Source organism: Erythranthe guttata, chromosome 12 (assembly GCF_056151865.1).
Source record: "Erythranthe guttata isolate IM_541 chromosome 12, IM_541, whole genome shotgun sequence".
Lineage (NCBI taxonomy): Eukaryota > Viridiplantae > Streptophyta > Magnoliopsida > Lamiales > Phrymaceae > Erythranthe > Erythranthe guttata.
The window spans coordinates 12917142-12941138 of NC_142544.1; the positions used below are offsets into that span (position 1 = coordinate 12917142).

Sequence of the window (23997 nt, forward strand, 5' to 3'; positions counted from 1 at the left end):
TATAAGACATAATTTTTTATTTTTTTTTAATTTGATTGATTCCCAAATTTGGATGGTCTTTTTACTCCTTAGTTGATTATGAATCATGTTGACTTTCTGGCTTCTGCAACTAAGAAAGCCCAACAATATATAAGGCAAGTAAAGTACACGAAGCAAAATGCTGGTAAATTCTTGGAGAAGTGAACAAGTTTGTACCTTTATGTAGCTTCGTTGGTTCTCCTTCTAACGCAGGTTTCAATTAGCTCGGAGTAATCGAAAACCTTAACTAATTATTAAAGAAGGATTGAGTAATGCTAAGCTGAGTATGTTACGACTATCCGGCATTGATAACCTATACATTAAATAGTGGGACAATGGGTTATTTAAGGAGAAGAAATGTGTCCAAGAAACTTTCTTTCCCGGACGGGGTCAATGACTGATCAATAAGACCCATGGCTTATGCTGGCGACCTCCATTGCACTTCGGAGGGGCGCCTGTGGAAGGTCAAGCCTGCGTCATAATTTGTGTCTATAGGGGCTTGCATTCGCGCGGCCCCCACCTAAATTAAATTCAAATTTTTGTTTAAACAAAGACTAATGACAAGAACCAAGGCGGACCAGATATTCGCCGACAAAGAGCTTAACATATAGAGCCTGCTGACATATAGCTCGCAGGATAAAGTTCACCACTACTTCTCGGCTCGCATAAAAATTGTAGCACGAAATGGTAGGTGGCGAGCTGAACGAGAGCAGTTTGAAGCAAGAAGATTCGGAGATACTCTTCATCAACAAATAAGGGAAACATATTAAGATGAGTAATTGAGCTATCAATATAATCAATCCGAATAAAGAGATTTTAAGTTAGGAAATGTCTAATTAGAAACCCCCTATATAAATGTATGGAAACACCCTATTAGGGTCACAATTTAAGATCAATAAGAATACCTTTGTACTGTCTTCTAACTTTCTCTTATATTCATTATTTTTCATTTCTTATTTCACCGTTGTCGATCCAAGGTCCAATATCTGGTGCACTTTCCAACGGTCTAAAAGGAGTAGAGTTTGGAGTGAGATCTTGAGAGTGTAGATTCTACACCATCAAATGGCGCCGTATGTGGAAACCAAAGTCGAGTTGCGGCGTCGACTTCCCAGATCTATCAAGGATCAATTTTCAAAACGATCCAAAGAAGTACACTGTCAATTTAACTTTTTTTTTTTTTTTTTATTAATATTTCTATTAATTAATCGTTGTAGCATAACATAACATTAACATATGTTGATATTTGATTTGTGATTAAATATCATACACGCATATCCACATCCTTTCTTGTTTGTATTGATGTCGTGATTAAAAATCAAATTATTTTGGTTGCTTAAAAATTCTACCCTAATGATATGCCTAATTGGGCCAACCCAATGGGCCTACAATTTCTTTACCTACTGGGCTACGAGCCCAATATCGAAGACCAATATCACCGAGGCCCAAACACCTTCAAGTAAGGCTTGGGCCCAACAAAGCAAACCCAACCCAATAAACGACATATAAATAGAGGTTTTACTCATTTTATTAAGGTACGTCCTATTAACTGAGCAATACTACAATACGTATTCTCTGGACTATTTCTATGATCAGCATGTCTGACTTGAGCGTCGGAGGGGTTTCCGCCGGATCAACCCCCGGCTTAGTTCATGTGTTCTATGATCGCAGGTACCTCAGGATCATCAAGTTGTCAAGCTACTGATCTGCTTTGCTCTCCCAGTTTCTTTTCTACATTACCCCAGGTGATCTAAGTAATTAGCATCATCACCTAAGGAATTGCATGAGCGCTTGATCGTCGGTTGTGGCAGAAGGTTGTGATTGGTATAAATGATATGGAAATTAATTCGTATATGCATGTTTCATGTAAATTTAGTATGTTTGATGTACATTTTTTAGAACTAAATTGAAAATTAATTCGCATGATTTCCTGTTGGCGAAACACAATATATGGCATATAATTTAGGGGCTATATGCCAAACACCCTTCATTGGAATTTTAATTTTTGATAAATCATTTATTTATAAATGATATTTGAGATAATTCCAATGGGCCTCAAAACCATATATGCCCTCACTATTTATTAATTAGTATAATTATTTAATTTAAAAAAAATATATCCATAATCTACACCGAAATCTTCTCCAAAAATTATTCCCCTCATCAAGCCTATTCAGTTTTTTTTCCTTATCTTTTTTTATTTTGTTTAATGATTTTTTTTTTTATTTCAATTTAAAATTTTAAACTATTAGTGAAAGTTATCATATTATATTATTATGGAAAATCATTAAAAGGAAAATTAAAATATACAATCTCATATCTCACGCCATTCCATATCTCACGCCATTTTGAGTTTTGCTTTTCCATTTTGTTTTTTATTTTTGTAATGGTTTTTTTTTTTTTCAATTTAAAACAAATATTTGTTATTTTTTTAATTTTTATTTCAGTTTTTTAAATGGTTCATATTTAAAAATTTGAAATCCACTACATACTCATTGAAAATCAATAAATTTTTCGAAAACCACTATAAAATTAAAGTAAAAATTATTATAAAATAAGCATAATCCACATTAATATTAACGTAATCCACTATTAAATTAGTGTAATCACTCTGAAATAAACATGTTTTAGGGAGGAGAAAATCGAAGATATATGAAAACCACTCTATATAAACAACTATATAAACATGAAAACCACTCTTTATAAACAGCTGTATAAACATGAAAACCACCTGTATAAACAACTATATAAACATGAAAACCACTCTGTATAAACAACTATATAATAATGAAAACTATTTTGTATAAACAATTATATAAACATGAAAATCACTATGTATAACAAGCATGTAAACATGAAAACCACTATGTATAACAAACTAAACATGTAAACCACTCTGTATAATTACAAATTCATTTTTTTTTGCTCGGATAAACAACATAACGTCCAAGCAAAACAAACATGTTTATACATCTACAATTCTCTCGAGATAACTACTGATTAAGATGTTCGGATTCGATAATCCATTGAGACCGGTATTTCTCGAGGTTGATCACTCTACAAAGTGAATCAAACAATATCGAACACCTAGCATCTCCACTTCACCCACTGTGACTGCAACATATTCAAATCCCAATAATAACATCAGATTAATATATATATATATATATATATATATATATATATGTATATTAATTATGCTTACAAGGTGTATTCATAAGAGCAACTCCAACGGGGTTATTAAATGGGGTATCAAATCCCTTAACCTCCATTTGACTCCCCAAATTTAAAAACTCTATGCTCCAATGGGGTTATTAAAATAGGGTTCTATTTTGATAACTCAAATATCGGGAAGTAAAAATACATCCTAGAGAAATAGTTATCAAATATTCTCCTAAAAAATAGGAGCACATGAAAAAAGAAAAACCTCAACAAAATTGAGTTTTCTTTTCTTTACGTAAAAATCTCAACAATATTAAATTAAATTTTCTCTACGTCTTCAACAGATTTTCACTGGAAAAAAAATCTCAAAAATATCTCAACAGATTTTTTTTTCTAGGTCTTCACCGAATTTCCACGGGAAAAAAAATTCTTCGTATAAATAATAAGTTTGCTACATCAAAATTCTCCACACAACCACACAATCATCCAAGGCCGACTCGGTGTATTAATCACCATTGAAGCACTTGCAGCAATTTCTAGGTTTTCTTAAATTTTTAATACTTTTTATGATCAGAAACTCCAAGCACTTTTTGATACTTTTTTAATTATGATTGTTTGAGAATTGTACTTCTTTACATTGCTTGCACAGTAATGACAATAAAATTAGATGAAATATATAGATAATTTAATCACTGCATATACATATAGATTATACCTTATGAAACTTTAACATATTACTGTGACTAAATATTAAAAAAAAATATTTATTGATAGTCTAATTAAATAAAATAGATGCTGAATTTGTTCAAGGACGTTGGGATGTGCTTGATGTTGTGATGAGGTGAGCTAATTTTTTTGTTTTTCCTATTACACTTTTTTTGTAGATGGATTCAAATTACTATGGGGGTTTCACTGATCTCCTTAATGGCGATATGCCGGCGTACGAAGAAAGCTCTACGATCAACTCCACTATAGATATTGGGAACACAACTGAAGTCGAAGTTTCAAATAAACAAAAAAGGTCGACAAATTTCTCTCGTGAGGAGGATGTTTGTATTGTTTCGGCATGGCTAAATACAAGCAAAGATGCAATTCTTGTCTTCTTAGGCTAACACCCAATTAATTAATACAATACATCAACACGGAGAGAGAGAGAGAGAGAGAGAGAGAGAGAGAGAGTTGGATAGGAGGAGATAATTCCCTAATTAAATCAATAACTAACTTCCTAATTATTAGGATTATTTAATGGAAAAGTTATTATATATCTTTTAATATCAAACAAATATACATTATTTCTTTATTTCTTAATTAGGGGTATAATAGTGATAATTAAGTATTTTTAATTAAAAAAAATTGTTTTGGATTTATCTTAAAAATGTAAAACAAAATTGGGCTCATTGTAATGATATTTGTGTAATGAGAGAGTTTTGTCAAATTTCCACTATGATTTATCTCTTGTCAAAGGCTGTTGATTTAAATATTATTGCTAAGGGAAAAATCAATTAATTAAAGGGAGTCTTGACTTCCTTATGCATATCATGTGGTAGAATTTTAAGGCCCCGTTTGGTTGCCAAGATAATCCATGATTAACTAAATAGTTGGACTTAATTTGATGTTTGGTATTCCAATAAATTGTTGGGTTGACCCGCCAAAATTATATAATCATGTCTTATCTTGCCTTATGTTAGCTTATCTTGCCTTCGAATGAATTTTTTTTGTTGGACGTTGCAAACTCCAATAAAATAATTGAGTTTCATTAAATTATTTAATTTTATCTTGGCTAATCTTATCTTGCCAATCAAAAGGGGCCTAAATATATTATGAACTTAGATTATTATGTTGCCTTTGATATTATTTTGATATCTTCCATAAAAAAAGGAACAATTATTATTTTGTTCGTTCCTTAATCAATCTCGGCACACTCAAAACTTTTTTTTTTTGTCATGATTGTGTGTCTAGGAGCAATTATATTTTTATTTCTTTAATTTTAGTAAGGAATAAAATAAGCGAATTAATAAGGTGAAGCACTAAATATTATCGAAAATTCATATAATTTTCAAAAATATTTTCAAAATTTAAATTTTTTTCTGAAAATTTAGAATTAAAATCTATTTATTGTATTTTTTGCTGCAATTGGCTATTGTTAGGCTGATATTTTGCTGCTGTTTTCTGTTGGCTTTGCTACAATTTGCTGCTGTTTGGCTCCTAATTTGCAGCTAGCTGGTTTTGAGACAGTAATTTTACTGTTTGTGACAATCATATTAAAGTTTAGGACAGTAATATTAGTAATATTTATGTTTAGTAATATTAGTAGTATTACTGTTTTGATATCAATATTACTATTTAAGACAATAAATTTGTTGTTAACATGGTAATTTAGGGAGAGAAAAAAAAAAGTCAACGCCGGAGACCGGCGGTTGACGGGCCGAATTTTTTTTAGAAATAAAAGAAATTTCAAAAAAAAAAAAAGAAGCCAAGCCCGGAATCTGGCCAGGAAAAAAAAATTCAGAAAAAATTTTAATTTTCCCAAAAAATATGAAAATGAGGGTTAATGTGATATATTTGTTCAAATCGAGGTCAATGTGTAATATTGAGGAAGTTAGAGTATAATTGACGGAATTGGTAAAAAAATATATTATGGAGGGTATTTTAGACAAAAGATATGGGTATGAGTTTATTTGCAAGACTGTTTTTTGTGTGGACTTATGTGCATTTAAGTCTCTTGTCATGAGCCTCTTTACGATTATATAGTATTATAGAATAAGGAATCGTTTGGTTGGGGAGATTAGCCATAATTAGCTAAATAATAGGACTTTGTTTGATGTTTGGTATCCCAATAACTTGCTAGGTCGACTTGCAAATATTATGTTATCATGGCGGCTTATCTTGCCTTCTAGACATGTTTTCTTTATTGAATCATTCAATGTGCGATAATGTAGTTGAGTTTTATTTAATTATTTAATCTTATCTTAGCTAATCTTATATTGGCAACTTGTAGGACTTAAGATATATTACTTTATGTATTTTTGATGTAAAAAATTATCTAAGTTTGATTGGTTGAATTCGTTAATTTAATGAAATGCTATTTACGATCACAAAATTGCTATTTGCGGTTTATAACAAAACCCCCCAAAACTGCAAATAGCAAAAAAAAAATTCGAAAATTTGAAATCAAGCTTGAAGAAGGGTTGGGCTTCGATTTTTAGTTGTAATTTCGACACTTTTATGTGTAATATGCATTGGGTGGGTCGATTACGGAACCAATTTCATGTTAAAAAACTCTACAAATCGATTTGTAGGGCTTTTTTTTTCGCAAAAAGATGTTGGAACGCCCAAGATGGCGCCCAAGGCGTGTACGAACGCCCGGGGCGTTCGTACACGCCTTGGGTGCCATCTTGGGCGTTCAATTAAAAAAAAAAAAAAATTTGCACTGGACGCCCAACTCGGGCGCCCAAATGCAGCTTGCATGCCCAACTTGGGCGTGCACTGCATGAATGGGCGCCAACTTTTACGCGTTTGGGGGGGGGGGGGGGGGGGGGGTGGATTTGAATTTTTTTGGAAAGTTTTGGAGTTTTAGAGAGATAAAGTGTTTTTTGGGGGTTTTGTTATAAACCGCAAATAACAATTTTCAAACCGCAAATAGCAATATATGGGTTGGGGCGGCGGGTCATAGTTTCAATAGTTTTCATGGATCGGGTTCAAATCTAGGCAAATTCATAATTATGTATGTTTTAAATGATAAAAACATAATAACAGTCATAATAATCATTATGATAATAATAAATATACTAGAAAATATATAATAATTAGAAAATTCACCCAACATACGATTTCAAGGCATTTCTCTATTTCCTGTTTGTATTTGGACACAATTGTATATATGTGACTAGGTGTGTATATCAATGAGAAGGATAAAGACAAATTAATTCGTAGATACACGAAAAAATAACACCAATTTGATCAAATACATTAGAGTAAAAAGCAGTTTTCCCCCTAAACTAAGGGCCGTTTTGCACTTTGCCCCCCAAATAAAAAAAATTTGTACGTTTTTACGTAAACTTGTTTATTCGTTGCACGGTTCTCCCTGAACTAAATTTTCCGGCAATTTTGACCGGAATTCTAAAACATGTGCAATGCACGTGAGATTTGCAGGGATAAATTTGTCCATTCACAGACATCCTATATTAAATATAAATTAATCATTTAAATAAAATAAATAAATAAAAAATCAAAAAAAAAAAAAAGCAAAAAGGAAAAAGAAAAAGAAGAGCTGTAACTCACCAGCCTCCCAAACCCAAGCCATCCCCAAGCCCCACCAAAAGACATCTCAACTCAAAGCTCAAAACCTCATTTTCTTCCCTAATCTTTCTTGATTTTTTTCTTATTATTTTTCTCCTTTTTCATTCTTGTATATGTTTTAGATCACCAATTATTGAATCTCAACAAAATAGATATCGGATCCCACGAGACAAAAAGAATCGATACACTAAAGTCAACAACCAGAAACATATTGATCATGAGTTCAATGGAGAACCTCAACCTAGTACTATCAATTTTAAATAAGGGATTATTTGCCAAAAGTCCCCCATTACACAAGTCTAATTACAGTAGGTCCAATTTTTTTAGAACTTTTGTACATAAATCCATTTAAGTATTAAATAATTAAAAATAATAAATTATCACTATTATACCCCTAACTTAAAAGTAACGTATGTTTTATGATTGGAAATAAAATAAAATTAAAAAAGATTTGTAATATCTTTTCCTATTTTATCGTAACAACACATCCTCATATTGTCCCACGATTGCGCCCCTTAATTACGGAGAAACCGTTTCATAGATATCTGTATTTTTTCCACACTTCCTCTACCGATCCAATTGTAGGAGCAGAACGTTTCATATTAACAACATACATAGTTGTTCTCGTGCTATTACGCAAACTCTGTAAGTTCGTAATAGTCATGTTTTTTTTTTCTTTTTTTTTTTCTGTGTTCGAAATTTTGTGTACATGAAAGCAACTGTTTTTTTTCCCGTCCATTGTTACGCGGTTGTTAGCATATACGAACCTTTCAAAATACAGAATGGTGTTCACGAATAATAGCCGACACCCATAATATTCATGATTTTTTATGTTGTGCAAAATTATGTGACTATGAATACAGAGTGGTTTTTCCCCGACATTGTTATGTCATTTTTAACATACAGAGTGGTTTTCCCCCGACATTGTTATGTGATTTTCTTGAATACATAGTGGTTTTTCCCCGACATTGTTAATATGTTAATATGAATACAGAGTTTTTTGAATATACAGAGTGGTTTTAACACATAATATTCGATACCCTTAATAATCATGGTTTTTTATGGGTTCGAAATTATGTTAATATGAATGCAGCTACACTTCAAAATAAAAGTGGTTTTCAGTAAATAACAGACTGATGTTCAGAATTTCACCATTTTACGGGTACAGGGGTACATTAACGTATCATAAATCAGTGGTTTTCAACCAAATACAGAGTGGTTTCGTTACAAGAAAATATAGAATCTAATTATGCAATACAATCGTTCAAAATAAATACAGAGTGTATTATGCAATACAATCGTTCTCAATTGTGGTAATAGGGTATTCTTTTCCCATATCTAATAGCATGTTTTTTTTTCGTCATAATTTACCATGTAATTATTTTGTGTAGTTTCATGGATTCCAACGTGACATTTGTGTTGAGGTTTCGAGGGATTGTTGCAATAAAACGATGGTCTGATAGTATGAATTTTGATTCATTGATAAAATATGTTTGGTCGAAGTTTGATGCGATCAATGGACGTAACTTCACTTTGACTTATAAGTTTGACGTGTACGACGACTACATCCTTGCGAGCAATGACGATTTGACATCAATGTTGTTCATCATGCGCGAGATTGGGGCTGGTCGTGTTGAGATAACCGTATCATAAACGGAAAAACTATCAAATCAACACTTTGATCAGTGTGTAGTGTATATTACAAACTGTAATTTATTTTACGCGATACATTATTATTAAGTCACGAAAAGGTTGTAAACCATTATTGATAAAAATTCAACATAAACCACTAATTGCTCTACAATCTTGAAACACGATATGTAATAACTTAAGTATTAGGTTGCAACTCATGTTGTTCTTTCTTTTTTATTATGCATCAATTTGTCATAACAAACGTGTGCCTATGTTTTTGTTGACGACGATTTGTGATGAGTTTACTCCAACAGTAGCTTTCTTGGGTATAAAATAGTACGCAAGCACAAAAAATATGGCGAATACATAATCCATTGTTTCGCTATAAAAAGAACTGGTTTTATTACACAAGATATCTACCAAAAATCAAAATTCAGCAAATTCAACTGTAAAATTTGTTTTATAGTAGTACAGTCGTAATGAAATCATGAACACATAAAATCAACGTTCATACTTACCTATGATGGAGAATTTAAAAAAAACGGCATTAATTAATATGTACAATAAAACCAATAGATCGAACAGAGAGTTTTAAACAAATCCATCAAAAAACGGGAAAATCATATATATAGCGTATGCTGAACATCAACAATCCAAAAAAAAAAAATCCCAAAAGCAATATGCATAAAAAAAAAACAAACAAAAAAAACCAAAATAATACCCCTTTCACCCCCTACGTCGACTGTATTCTTTATTTTTTCCCCATTCCAGTACTGTCTCGACAATCTCTTTTCTCATGTTTGGAATATCCTTCACGCCTTGTGCTCTTGTGATAATTTTATTTTCAAAATATTGCCTCACAATGTAGCACACAACTACCCCGCAGTCGACACTGTCGCTCTTCTGTTGCGGAGCATCATTCATTAAAACCACTTCCTCGTCATATGGGAGATCAAGTTTGTGATATCTCCCTGTCTTATCCACCGCGTCTTTCTGGTTACACAAAACAATTTTCTGATTAACTAATTCATGGATAACGAATGCAATTATATTAATAAACATCGCGTAAGCTAACAAATCTTCATTGCTTACCAGAAGTTTTGCGTCTTGAATATACGAATCATTACCGTTTGTTCTCGCTATCAAGGGATTGTAGAATTTATAAAAAATAAATAAACCACACAACATTTGTACCAACTGCACTTAATTCATAACCACATGACATTTTTCAAAACAACATAATTGAAAACCACATAATTATTGTCCTGGGTTCTGTTGTAGCATAAAAAACTGAATATGTATATTAATATATATTCATACACTCCAACACTAATTAACATTCATACAAACACCAAAATAACGCACTGATGAAAACTGTTTAAAAACCAATACAACACGTACCATTAAGTGGTTTTAGATAACACCATTACAGAAAAAAAAACATTCTAGCACAAAAACAACACATACATATTTTTTAACATTCTGAAGAAAAAAATAAATAAACCACACAACATTTGTACCAACTGCACTTAATTCATAACCACATGACATTTTTCAAAACAACATAATTGAAAACCACATAATTATTGTCCTGGGTTCTGTTGTAACAACCCAAATATATACGTTATTTTGTTTAAGTGGTTTTATGAGTTGATCTCAAAACCACTTAATTTGTGATAAATAAACCCAAATAAATAAACCACGCAACATTTGTACCAACTGCACTTAATTCATAACCACATGACATTTTTCAAAACAACATAATTGAAAACCACATAATTATTTAATACACCAATCACACCACAATACTGGAAGACCCAGAATGATAGATACAACACAGACCATTAACTGGTTTCAAATAACAACACAAACAAATTAACTTTGTTATAATATGTGCATACTAGAGAGATATGTAATCCAGAAGTACCTACAACTTTTTATTTCTGTTTCACAAGCCAACACCCACATAAACTACTTAGCACAGTAACAATAATGAAAATTTCTTAAGATAATAACACTGAACATAGTCAAGACACGTACATAATTAAAACCTTGTAAACAAAACCATATACCTTTTGTTTGGTTTAAAAAACAAACCATAAAACGAGCGAAAACATTAGCATGTAAAGATCAAGAATGAAAACCACTTAATCAACTACCACTTAAACACTTAATACACGTAATATCTAGGAAAATACGACTTAACACAGAACCACCGAATATATTCCAAACTCAAAACCACTTAATTGTAAACACATAACTCAAAACTCAAAACCACTTAATTGTAACCACATAACTTTGTGTGGTTTAAAAACCAACCCGTAAAACCTGAGGAAAAAAAATATCATGTAAATATCGTTGATTTTCCACTAAATTGACTTAAGTGAGTTGGAGTCATATGAAGTGGTTTTGAGATCAACTCAAAAAACCACTTAAACAAAATAACGTTTATATTTGGGTTGTTAAAACAGAACCCAGGACAAAACCACACTAACACTTAAATGGTTAAACATACACATATCAGAATACACATCGAGGTAACAGACTTCCACTTCAAACATTTTTTTCGAACCAAAAAGGTTGTTTCCAAATTAAGAATGCACTCCGAAACTATATATGGGCAAACACTCATCGCAACAAACAACACAAAACTGTAACATTTGTTCACCATTTACAGATTTAAAAACTCACCAACATCCAAGTGCATAATGTCAGGACCGGTTTTGGATTTCCTCTTCCCTGTAAAAAATTACAGATTACGGTAAGCACATGCACAAACCCGAAAAGAACACCCATTTCGATTTATTGTGGTTTTCTACTAATTCAACCTATGGTAACCCAGATTACTTACTTTTCGCTGCTGATTTCTGTACCATCTTGCCGTTGTACAAAAATACGACGAATTTTTGCTTCCTCTAGCAGTTTTCGTCTCTGATTTCAGAGTAAAACAAGAACGGCTTTTACCGTGTTGTGGGGCATCGCATAAAACGGGGGATAATGGGTTTGGCCGGAGTGGTTTTTTCTACCGTGATTTGGGGAGAGAGGGGCGAATTATATGGCAATGGGATTTTGGGATTGATTTGGTTTTTGGTTTATTTTTGGGAGGGATTTGAGATTAATGTACCGTAATATTCAGCTTAATTTTTAGTAGGGGCATATATGGGTTTTCAAGTCCAATGGATTTATCTCAAATACCATTAATTAATTATGGATTTATTAAGAATAAAAAACCCAATGGAGGGTGTTTGACATATTCCCCCTTTAAATAAACCAACACTAATATAATATTTCCAGAACAAATTTTTGAAAGCCCTACCCCTACAACTCAGACTGTAGGTTTAAACAAATGAATAATGTATGAAAGCAGCAGTAATTGAAAAAATGGTAGAATGAATTGAGAAGAGAGAGAACGGCCACGGCGGCGACGGTGTTGTCGCCCTGGCTGATGAGGCAGAGGAGGCGGAGAATGGTCATGAGACATATTGCCTTGTTGAGATTTAGGGCAGGGAACAATTTCTCCGGTGAAAGAATTTCTTGTTTTTTCCCTAATTCTCGGGGTGGTTTATTTGTTGTGGCGATTGGTAGCATTTTTTGTGGATGATAAAGTTGCAGGGTTTGGCTGCGGAGGTGGCATCGGCGTTAGCGTCGAGTTTGCCGGCGGAGAACGGGAGCAGTGTTGACGGTCAAAGGAAATCCCAAATTGTCATTCCAAAAATTCCCCAAATTTAGTTCAAATAAAATATATTTATATAGCTTCCATCTTTGAGTTGGTGGTGAAAAGGCACTAGGAGCAGGTTTTCTACGGCGGCGTAGACAATTTTGGTTCTCTCATGTGTGCAGGTTTTTCTCGAAGAAGGAAGAGGAGGGGGTTGCAGATTTTTGCTCCTTTTCTTTTCTTTTATTATTATTATTATTTTTTTCTTTCTTTTTTATTTAGTTTGATGAATGTAGGGGAATAGACACTTTTGACCCTGCCAAACTCACGTGAATGGCATGTGGTGTAAGATTCCGGTCAAAATTGTATTTTTAGGGCACCGTGCAACAAAAAATTAAGTTTAGGTAAAAACGTGGAAAAAAAATTTGTTTGGGGATAAAGTGCAAAATGGGTCATAGTTTAGGGGTAAACTGCTTTTTACTCAATACATTAATATAAATTGTTGGAATATTAAATGTGTAAACCTCAAAAAAGAAATGAATAATGATAATAATAAGAGACAGACAACAGACTTGCTTCCTCTAAACTTATGTACCTATTAAAATTCTTACGACATTATATTCTTCAAAGAGTATTGTTTTCATTTATATATGTTCAAAATACAACTAGCCCGAATTCTATCATATCTTTTGTTTTATTTTCCCCATAACTTTGAGGTTATCAAAATGATCGAATTGGAACACCAAAAACTTCGATAACTACTCGTGATATATTACGTTAGATACTTGATATGGTATTTTAATTTTGTATGTTGTTGATTTATTAGAACACACATGCACAGTTCATGCACGTACATTTAATAGAAAACGTGGTTTATGTAAATAACACTTTAACTTTGTTAAATAAGTTAGTTAGTTAGCGCAACTGTATGGATCTCAATATGCTATCAGTTTTCTGATACCCGATTTGGTTTTCGCTTCCGGTCTTCTTCGATCTATTTCTTGATTTCATCGTGGCCGGTGTTTCGATTCCCGAAAGATTTTCTTCTGCGTTTCTAATTCTTCGATTTGATTCTCTGTATTTGAAGTTTTTTTTCCTCTTCAATGGCGACTCATCGTTCCTTAGTCGACGATCCAAATAGCCAGTATTTTCTCCTTCCTATACTGAGGGGCCAAGTCTCATTTTGGTCTCGCAGCTGGTCACCGGCGATAATTACTCCTCCTGGAGCAGAGCGGTTGTCATTTCACTCACCGTAGAAAATAAGCTAGGGTTTCTTGATGGATGAATTCCCATGCCTACTGATGATGATGATGATGTGATCTTGATCATTTCTTGGGTCCTTAACAATACTTTCATTTTTTTCATGGATTCTCAACTCATTATCCAAGGATATCCAAGCTTCGGTGATATATTCAAATTCAACGAAAGACTTATGGGATGATCCTAATGCACGATTCCAACAAAGTACAATTGAGAGGTGATGTTGCCAGTCTTTCTCAAGATTATTCATCATTCAATCAAGGTCTATTTTGCACGTTTGAAGTCTATTTGGGATGAGCTCACTAGTTTCAAGCCTACTTGTTCTTGTCATGGTTGCACATGTGGTGGCATTTAAAAAATCAAGGAGGATTTTCATCAAAATGAATATGTAATGATCTTTCTTTCTTATAAAAAAGTCTTCCCCAACTTCTTGGTGGTAAAAGAAAGGATCGACCATTTTGCACTCATTCCCATTACCGTAGAAAATTTGAGATTTCTGATCCTTCTAGTTCATCAATGGATAATCTACTCCAGTCTATCACTAGAACTCAGTGTCAGCAGCAACTTGTTTTCTTCTAATCTGACCAACGCAGGGAATGCCGGCCCCGGATTGCACATTATGGTCACCACATGGACTCATCTTCTACGGAATTCAACAATGTAACTTGTTACGTCGCTGGTAAAACAAGTTTGTGTCTCTCTACTTCATGTTCATGTCCTCTTGATTCTTTACATGTTGGTTCTTGATCCACAGATTTTGATGCATCAAGACATATTTCTAATGACAAAATTTTGTTTTCTACACTAAGACATGTACATAATGCTTCAGTAATTCTACCAGACAATACATCATTTCCAGTTTCTTATATTAGTGATGTGCCTCTCGTGATCATCTCAATATTTTTTTATATCGCAACATTCAAGTTTAATCTATTATCTGTAAGTTCTTTGATCATTGCTCAAGCTTCTACTGTTACTTTTTCAATTCTTCAGTTTGTCATTCAGGATCGTTTGAAAAGAATGACTGACAGGTGTAGAAGAGTATAATGGCTTTATGTTTTGGAGACCTCTCAGCCTTCAGTTATATATGTAGCTCATTGCAATCAAGTCTCGATATTTACTTGGCATAACATGCTTGGCCATTCTTGTTCTAGGAGTTTAAGTACTTTGAAACAATGTATTGGTTTAAACTCCTTTTCTTGTAAAGATACTACTTATTGTAGTTGTCCTCTTGCAAAATAAATAAAACTACCTCATGCTTTCATCTTAAAAATTGTGAGATTTGGGGGCCATAAAAAGTTAGTTCAATGTGTAGTTATAGATATTTTGCAATAATTATTGATGATTTTTCAAGATTTACTTGGACTTGTTTGTTAAAACAAAAATAAGATATTTCATGAGTCATTCCTAAGTTTTTCAGCATGACTAAATCATAATTCAAGTTGTAGATCAAAGTCTTTAGATCAAATAGAGAAACTAGAAAGCCTCGTTAGCTTACAGAGTATCATTGTAATAGTAAATTGAGTGAGCTTCCTCCTAAATACCCTTTTTCTAATACTAGGAAGATGCACATGCGTTGCACGTGTCGTGACAATATTGTTGGTGGAAAGTAAATAATTTATTACATTTGATGGAATATGTATGTGTTGTAAGACTTTTTGAAAGAGAATGATTTCAAATGCTACCAAATAATGATAAAATTGTATTTCTTCCTTTGGACTTACTTTTTGGCAAAAGTAATCCCATGAATTGATGAAGTTAAAGAACTCGGTTCTTCCTCAATGAAATGCACAAATGAGATAAATATGGTGGGGCAATTAGATCGATTGTTATTAGCAGCAACAATATTTCAGTACTGTGAATTTGAAATTACAACCTTATCGACAAACGTCAATGGCTTTTCGGGATTCCCTTAAGCTCGTTCCACGTTTCTCTTGTCCATATCAGATTACTGACAAAGTGGGTTAGAAAGTTTATCGGTTAAGATCTTTCCACGGAACAAGCGACTAAACATCACCAAAGAAGACGTTGCTATGTGCAAATAAGACATGTAATATTATTATTTAACCAAATCAATAAATTGACCAATACCAAAATATAACAACAGGTTTTTATCATGACAAATAATACATTCGTTAAACGGAAATGTGAACTATGTACTGAAAAGATATGTTATAATCCATAAAAAGTAGTTGGTGATTACTCATTTTTCTCTTGATTTTGAGATAATACATGCTACAAATTTTGTCAAAAAATTTACGGGAGGATCTACAAATGCCAAAATAATACATCATTAAAAATCATTAAAGCACCAAACAACAAATTATAGAAGAGTAAAAACTTTGTTCACCCTTGGTTTTGAATTTTTAAAGCATCTATTCAATTCTAAGATGTTGAACTCATCATAGTTAGTATGTTGGATAACGATGTGTTCTAGAATAATTATGGAATAATCTTTATCATTAATTTTGATATTATGTCTTTGAACTCAACGAACTTGAGGCTGATGTTTTCTTCATTAATTCGGCTCGGTCTTTCTTTAATAGTGGTGGTTTTCTTTCAGCACCAATTCAAAATCTGGATGTGGAGTAAAATACATGGGGTTGCTCTTTTGAACAATTCCAACGATGCACATCTTATGTAATGAGAAGTAACCATGCATTGAAACATTGGACATCTTCTTTGAATATTACTACCCGAAATATTCCCCCTACAATTAGTCTGCTTGGTCTTTATTTAGGTTGATGTTGGAGAGAAGTTCAATTTTTCGAGGATGCTATACTTACTTCTTCATCGACCATAACCATCTTCTTAACATTTGAAACAAAGTTTGCACAACAAATTATCTTACACCCGAGTCGGACAACTTGTAGTTGGACATTCCAGTTTTGCTGATTAATTACCATTCTTTGAGGGAAACTATTGAATCAGTCTGCATGTTTCTTTTGTTTCGTTCTAATAAGACGAAAAAAAAACATTAGAAGAATGCCAATGTTGTAAAATGGCCTATTTATCTAGCTCTTTGGTTTGTGTTTGTGGAAATACATAAGAATGTAAATAACAAGACAAGGAGAGAAAGAGAGAATGCAAAGAACAACAATCCGTAGAGAGAAAATTATGGGATTCGTGGGGAGGGAGTGTTTCTCATTTATATAGGTGGTAACCACCGGGAAGTTACAAAGGAGTTACAGGTGGAAGTTACGTAGAAGTTACATCACCACTAACACCATCTAACACCATATAATAGATATGGGTAGTTAATAAACTGTGGGAAGTTGAAAACCATCAAGAGGTTATGTGAGGAAACCACACATTCCATACTATTTACAACAGGCAAGTTGTAATAGTATATAATAGAATTTTCAAATATAAAGATTTCTTGTACACAAATACACCAAAAAAATAAATATATATCATCGCAATACTTACCTGGTAAATGTATATTCGGTAGTTAAAACAATTTGCAATAATTCGTATTTGGTTGAATCTTTGGAGAGGAGAACATTATTTAAATGTGTCTATATATAGTAGGTGGACTGGACACTTAGTGAGACTGAATGCATGTGTCTACCAATGATGCGTTCCATTTTCCGATTAATCCAATGATGTGTTTTATGTAAATGCGTGAGTTACACTATTTTAGGATCGAATGGAGAGACTTTTTTATTTTTCCCGTTGGCACATGATGAAGTGTGAACTGATGAGACCAAGTTGTTGTTGAGTCATAAATTATGCTTTCTCAATTTTATTATTTGATATAGATGAAATGGAAATATCTATGTGTAATTAATGTCTTTATTAACAATGAACTGTTAATTGTAATCGCGTGACGAGTTTTTTTTGTAAGACTGTTTTTTTCAAGAAAATTGTGTTGAGGCCCTAATCTTCTGTACTTTGTTATATTTTTTGTTTTCATGTCTTCCCAAGATTAGTTACAAATAGTAATAGTGTAAAAATGTATTATATATATATATATATATATATAAATATTTAACCACATCAGAGTTAGAAACAAATCTCGATAAAATGAAACGCGTAGTAGTCAAAAAGAATATTATTTTAGATCCAATTATTTTAAGTTTATTGTTAACGAACGACTAAAATATTTAGATGTAAACATTATTTTAAGTTTATATACATACATGTATACTTAATTTAATCCTTATTCATGAAAAAAAATATATTTAAAAGTTCAATACTACTTTTTAATTTATGATCACTATGTACTAATCTTAATTCCTAGTATTTTTCGTAACAAAATTGTAGTTAGATACAAGTAGATAGTATATAATTCAACATCTCTACAATTATTCTATATGTACCTATTATCTCATTTATTTCGATAACTGGTTCTATTTATAATGACCATAGAGAATTATAAAACAATAAAATTACAAGAGTACAAATTATCATAAGATTTTTAAAACAATGAGATAATTGGTTCGCCTATGTTTCAGAATTTGACCTAGCTATATGAAGTTCTTGTTCGTATTTGTTTCATAATTGACCTAGCTATATGAAGGCAAATATAATTAATTAATTATACAATGACTCCCCAAAACACTAAAAATAGGTACTACAAGAAAATTTTGTGCTAGAAACTATTTCATGTCCCACACACCACGAATCATGTTCCATGTATACCATCAGACAAAAACTGGAGGTGCACATATTGCAATACAAAATTAATTATACTGACATTTAATTACCTTTAATCTTTAATAAAATGCTACGTTGCTTAAGTAGCTAGTGGTAGACAACAGTAATTCTAAGTCAATCTAAAAATCAGTTACCACCGGATGACATTTTCACACAAGCGAAATTGTGGCAAGTTTTTTCACAACTTCGAAGTTGAGCAGAAAACTTAGAACTTACTTCATTGTGGGGCACACACCAAATTCATCATGTGTGCAATCCAATTCGAGTGCAGTAATCTTTGTGCTCAACATTGCTTCATTCAAGTAATGTTCATTTCATGAATGATGTTATCTTTAATGAACTTCCAATTAGATATTAGGTTTCAATGCTATTAACCTTGCTTTTCGTAATTGCTAATGTCATTTCTCCAATAGTCGGTGACATAACTTAATACATCTTCCAGTTTATAATTTACATGTTTTTTTTTAAAAAAAATCGCAAACATTAATGGTCATTACAATCTTGTTTGATTTATTTTTGAAATGTCAATCAAGGTATTAAATGGAAGATACCAAATTTATTACGAATAAAAGCTACCATGGAAATTGAGGAAATAAGAGCTATAGGAGTCGGAATCTGGAGTTAAGAAAAATAAGAGTGTTGCAAGTATCGTGGGGAAGAATATTGCAGAATGGCTAACTAAATAAAAACTTTCATGAAGTATATTATTTTTTTCGTTTTTGGTAATACAATTATTGTAATTAGTAAATTACGAACCAATGATGCAATTGATACAAAGACGCCACACCAAGAATTAAAGATGAATTCAAGAATCTTGGTGATATGTCTTATTGTTTGAACGCCACAAGATAACTAGATAAGTTCAAAAGCTCTTTCAAGATAGAAAGAAAAATACTAATATCTCACAAAATTGGTTTCTGAATTGATTGTTGAATGCTTATAACTTAACCCCTTTATATCGGGTTCAACACTTTTTAATATATGGAAATAAACTAAGAACAATGAATTATTATCTATCTAATCAAATCAGCCAATCTAATTAACACTTATTGAATCTAAATTAAGGAAACATCTAAATAATTATATTGATATTCTAAAGCTGAAATTGCACAAGTCAATGACTCTCCAAAGGGTGAAAAACGTGTGTATCCTTGATTGCACAAACCATGAACCTTCCAAAGCCTTGAAAAATATGATTGCTTAAATTAGAACCTTCCATAACTGATATATTCACGATTGGGTTCCCTCCAGTCTGATTCGGATTCATTTAAATTGTAAATGGACTTGTACATGGATATGAATTCATGTTGGGCCTCCAATTGTTTGCCATCTCAACTTCTTCTTGAATCAGCCCATATAATGCTTCCTTGAAATGCTTGGTTCTAAGCCTTGTGATTGGTCCGCTTGGCAATCTTAGTGAATCTTGGTGGATTTTTTCTCTTATGGTGCCATTTGCATCATTCTGTCGATCCTACTTGAGAAGGATTTGTCCTCAAATCTGCATCACCTACATCAAATGAAGATAAGTCAGAAACATTAAAGCTGCTACTAATACCATACTCACCTGGTAGTTTGTAGACATTGCCATTGATACGTTCCATCACCCCTTGGAAGAAATTTAGATCTTCACCGTTGAGGAAATCGATCATTGCTCATATGTAGCCACACCCAATCTCCTGGTTCGAAGATAACTTTCTTGTGCCCCTTATTAGCTTGCTTGCCATATTGCTCAATCCGACGCTCTATATGTTGCCTTGTCTTCTCATGAAATTGTTTTATGAAATCTGATTTTTTTTCTCGCCATCTAAGCTAACACGCTCATTCAAAGGTAAAGATGTTAAATCCAAAGGAGTCTTGTACCGAAATGCAACTATTCATGCTCCAACATTTGAGAATCAAGGTGGACAAGGTAAATGTGAACGTAATCATGCATATCATGTTTTACTCAATCCTAAAATAGACATGGAAGACCCACAACTTGTTGTTGACCTATGTTTTTCATCCACTGATATCTTAAGAGTAGTTGTAACGAGGCATTCTATGAAATATGGAAGAGACATAACATTTATGAAAAAATAATCTTGATAGAATCTAGGTAAAGTGTAAGGATGAAGAATGTGGTTGGATGATGTATGCTTCGTACAAGCATGGTGAAAAAGCAATGCAAATCAAGACAATTGGGGAAGATCTCAGTTGCAGCAGACAAACATAGCAAGGTTAGAGATGTAATTCAAGGTTTGTGGCAAAGAAGTACCATGATCAAATAAAAACCAATCCAAATTGTCCTTTCAAATCCATGTTGACTATTGCACATCTGGACTATCAACTTGAATTCTCAAGATTTCAGATGTATCAAGCTATAAAAACAGGACTAGAACAAGCACGTGGTAGTGAGCTGCGACAATTTGCAAAAATATGGGAATATGAAGAGGAGATGAAACCTACAAATCCTGACACTACATTATATATAAAAAATCATACACGAGAAAACAACATGTTGAGATTTCATAAGATGTATATTTTGGGGGTATTGAAAAAGGGATTCTTGGATGATTGTAGGCCTCATATAGGATTGGATGGTTGCCATTTCAAGGGTGCAAGTGGAGGAATTCTCTTAACTGCGGTTGAGAGTAATGGAAATAATGGAATGTATCATGTTGCTTATGTTGTTGTAGAGAAGGAGAAAACTGCACCATGATTGTGGTTTTTGGAGCTGATAATTGTAGGTTTAAAGATTGGTAATAACTATAAATGGATTGTTAAGTCAGCTGAACAACTATTACCAGATGTTGTTGTGTTATGCATCTATAAAGTAACTTCAAGTTGAGTAACAAAGGTTTGCAGCTGAAAGAGTTATTGTGGAGAGCAGCATCAACAACTAGGGTTATTGATTTTAATGCAACAATAAATGAGCCGGGAACAGTTGATAGTAGTGTTAGTAGCTAGGGCACCTCAGGATTGATCAAGACCATATTTCAGCTCTTATTTTAAATGTGATATGTTGCTTAATAATTTGTGTGAGAGTTTTAATGGTATGATACTTGCAAGTAGAGACATGCCAATAATTTCTATGCTTGAGACGGTCAGGTTTCTATTGATGAAGAGGATTTATCAACAGATGGACTTAATCAACAGATTGACTTAATCAACAAAAGCAGTGGAATATTATGTCCAAAAAAAAATCTAGATGAGCTGAAGAAAAAATCTATGACATACAATGTTGAATGGAATGAGCCGGCCTGACCAGTTTGAAGTTATTGGTGCATTTCAAGAAAAGTTCACAGCATATTTGGGTGAAATAACTTGAAGCTGTAGGAAGTGGGATATTTCTGGAATACATTGTAAACATGCTATTGCAGGTACGTTTTTTATGCATTATGCACCTGAAAACTATGTGGTTGACACCTATAAAAAGGAGACATTCTTGAAGGCTTATACTAGATTGTTGAACTCTATGCATTGCTTAGAAGAGTGGCCGAAATCTTCTGGAAACCATTACATTTCATCTGTTGGAAAGACATCCTAGTAGGCCAAATAAGGTTAGAAAGAAACAACCCATGAAGAAGTTGTTAAGAAACGGGACACAAAATAAATGTGGTATTTGTAAAGAGTTTGGCACTATAAGAGTGCATGTTCCAGAACAAATGAAGCTATGGCAGGAGTATCTACCACTTTGAAATTGCACGTACATTATATTTGTTATTGATTAGTTGTATGTTATTATTTTTATTTTATTAATTCATATTTTTAATGATGGTGAGGAAAAAGAAGACATGTTCAAGAGGAAACAATCCACAATAAATAGAATTTTCTGAGTCAGCTCCAAGATGGACCCGGCTCAAAATACGGGCTCTTAGGAGTGGAAGCAATTTCAGTACATTTTACTCTTATGCATGAAAAAAAATCACTAGATATTGACTATTTTTTTGCGGATCTTTCGATGCCCAAAACTGGCTCTTTTTGCGATATTTTGATGGTAAACTTTGTTATGCAAAACTTTGATGAAAATATTTATCAAAATCCGTTATAATACATATTGTAAATTTGTTCAAATGATAATACATTACATTACCTTAAAATCAAATACATTACAAACAATATAGATAATTGTCCTTGTCATATAGTCAATAATTGCTACATTGACAATCCTTACATTATGATAAAAACATAAACCACGATCTTACGAAAACAACCAAATCATCCTAAACACACAAACCATCAAATAATCTTCTGTCCAACTGTCCATTAAGCAAGTTTCAAACTATTGTTCTTCTTCGTTCTATTGAAGCTTCCATACAACCAATAGATGAACAGCCAAAAAAATGCGAGTAAATCCATAATTTATTCTCTCTTGATCTTTTTTGTGTTATTTCAGCCCCATATCCATTAACTCGACGAAGTAAACCCAGGAATTATTTGAGTAGATCTATACCCCATAGGTGGGTCAATCCAACAAAATAAATGCACACCCACCTACTTCTTACATTAATGAAAGAAAATGCAAATTAGATTTGACAAAAATTACAACAACCGTGTATATAGATACAAGAAATTAAAAGAGCAATTCATATATACCTTATACTTATGCAAGTATTGTATCTTCTTTCAGGTTTTTGCTCAGTCCAAGACGTTTTTTATAGAACGTCTTACCTCAGAAGCAATGATTTTACATAACTACTCTTATAAAATGCAAAGAATTCAGAAATTCAAAAAACCCATACATGTTAGCTCAAACTATTGAACATAAATCATGCAATGTACAAATATCTTACCTCTGTTAAAGCTCTTTCACCATTTTGCGTTTGGAGTAAATAATCGATCTTTTGGATAGAAGAACCCTATTTCTTTCAATTGGTTTGAACTCAAATGTGTAATTCGGGGTTATATGAATGATAATTTGGGTTGGGTATGACAAATTATATATACACCTTGAAATTATATATACCCTTTAAGCAGGTGGACTTTTCTCAACTCACGTAAAAAATACGCCGAAAATTTAACTTTGGGGCGAAGTGCAACAAAAACAAAATTTTGAAATGGGGACGCCTCTTTTTTTAATTTGTAGGGGGATAAAGTGCGATTTTTTTAAATTTGTAGTGGACGAAGTGCATTTTGTCTTAAATTCAACTTACTAACTTGAGAAGAACTACCTACTAGGAGAACCTTATAAATAAAATGGCTTATTTTATATACACCGCTAGGTGCCTAATAAACAACGGATAAACCCGAACCAAAATCATCCATTGGCACACCCCCTGAGAGGCGAAAGTACTATAATGCCCTTATATGCAATTTTTCGTCAAACTGCATTCAAC

General features: G+C 32.7%; 1 pseudogene; it reads left to right on the forward strand.

Annotated features, from left to right (window-relative positions):
• The first annotated feature begins 390 nt into the window (after positions 1 to 390).
• Positions 391 to 538, forward strand: LOC148766502 (U1 spliceosomal RNA; annotated as a pseudogene).
• Positions 539 to 23997: the final 23459 nt, after the last annotated feature.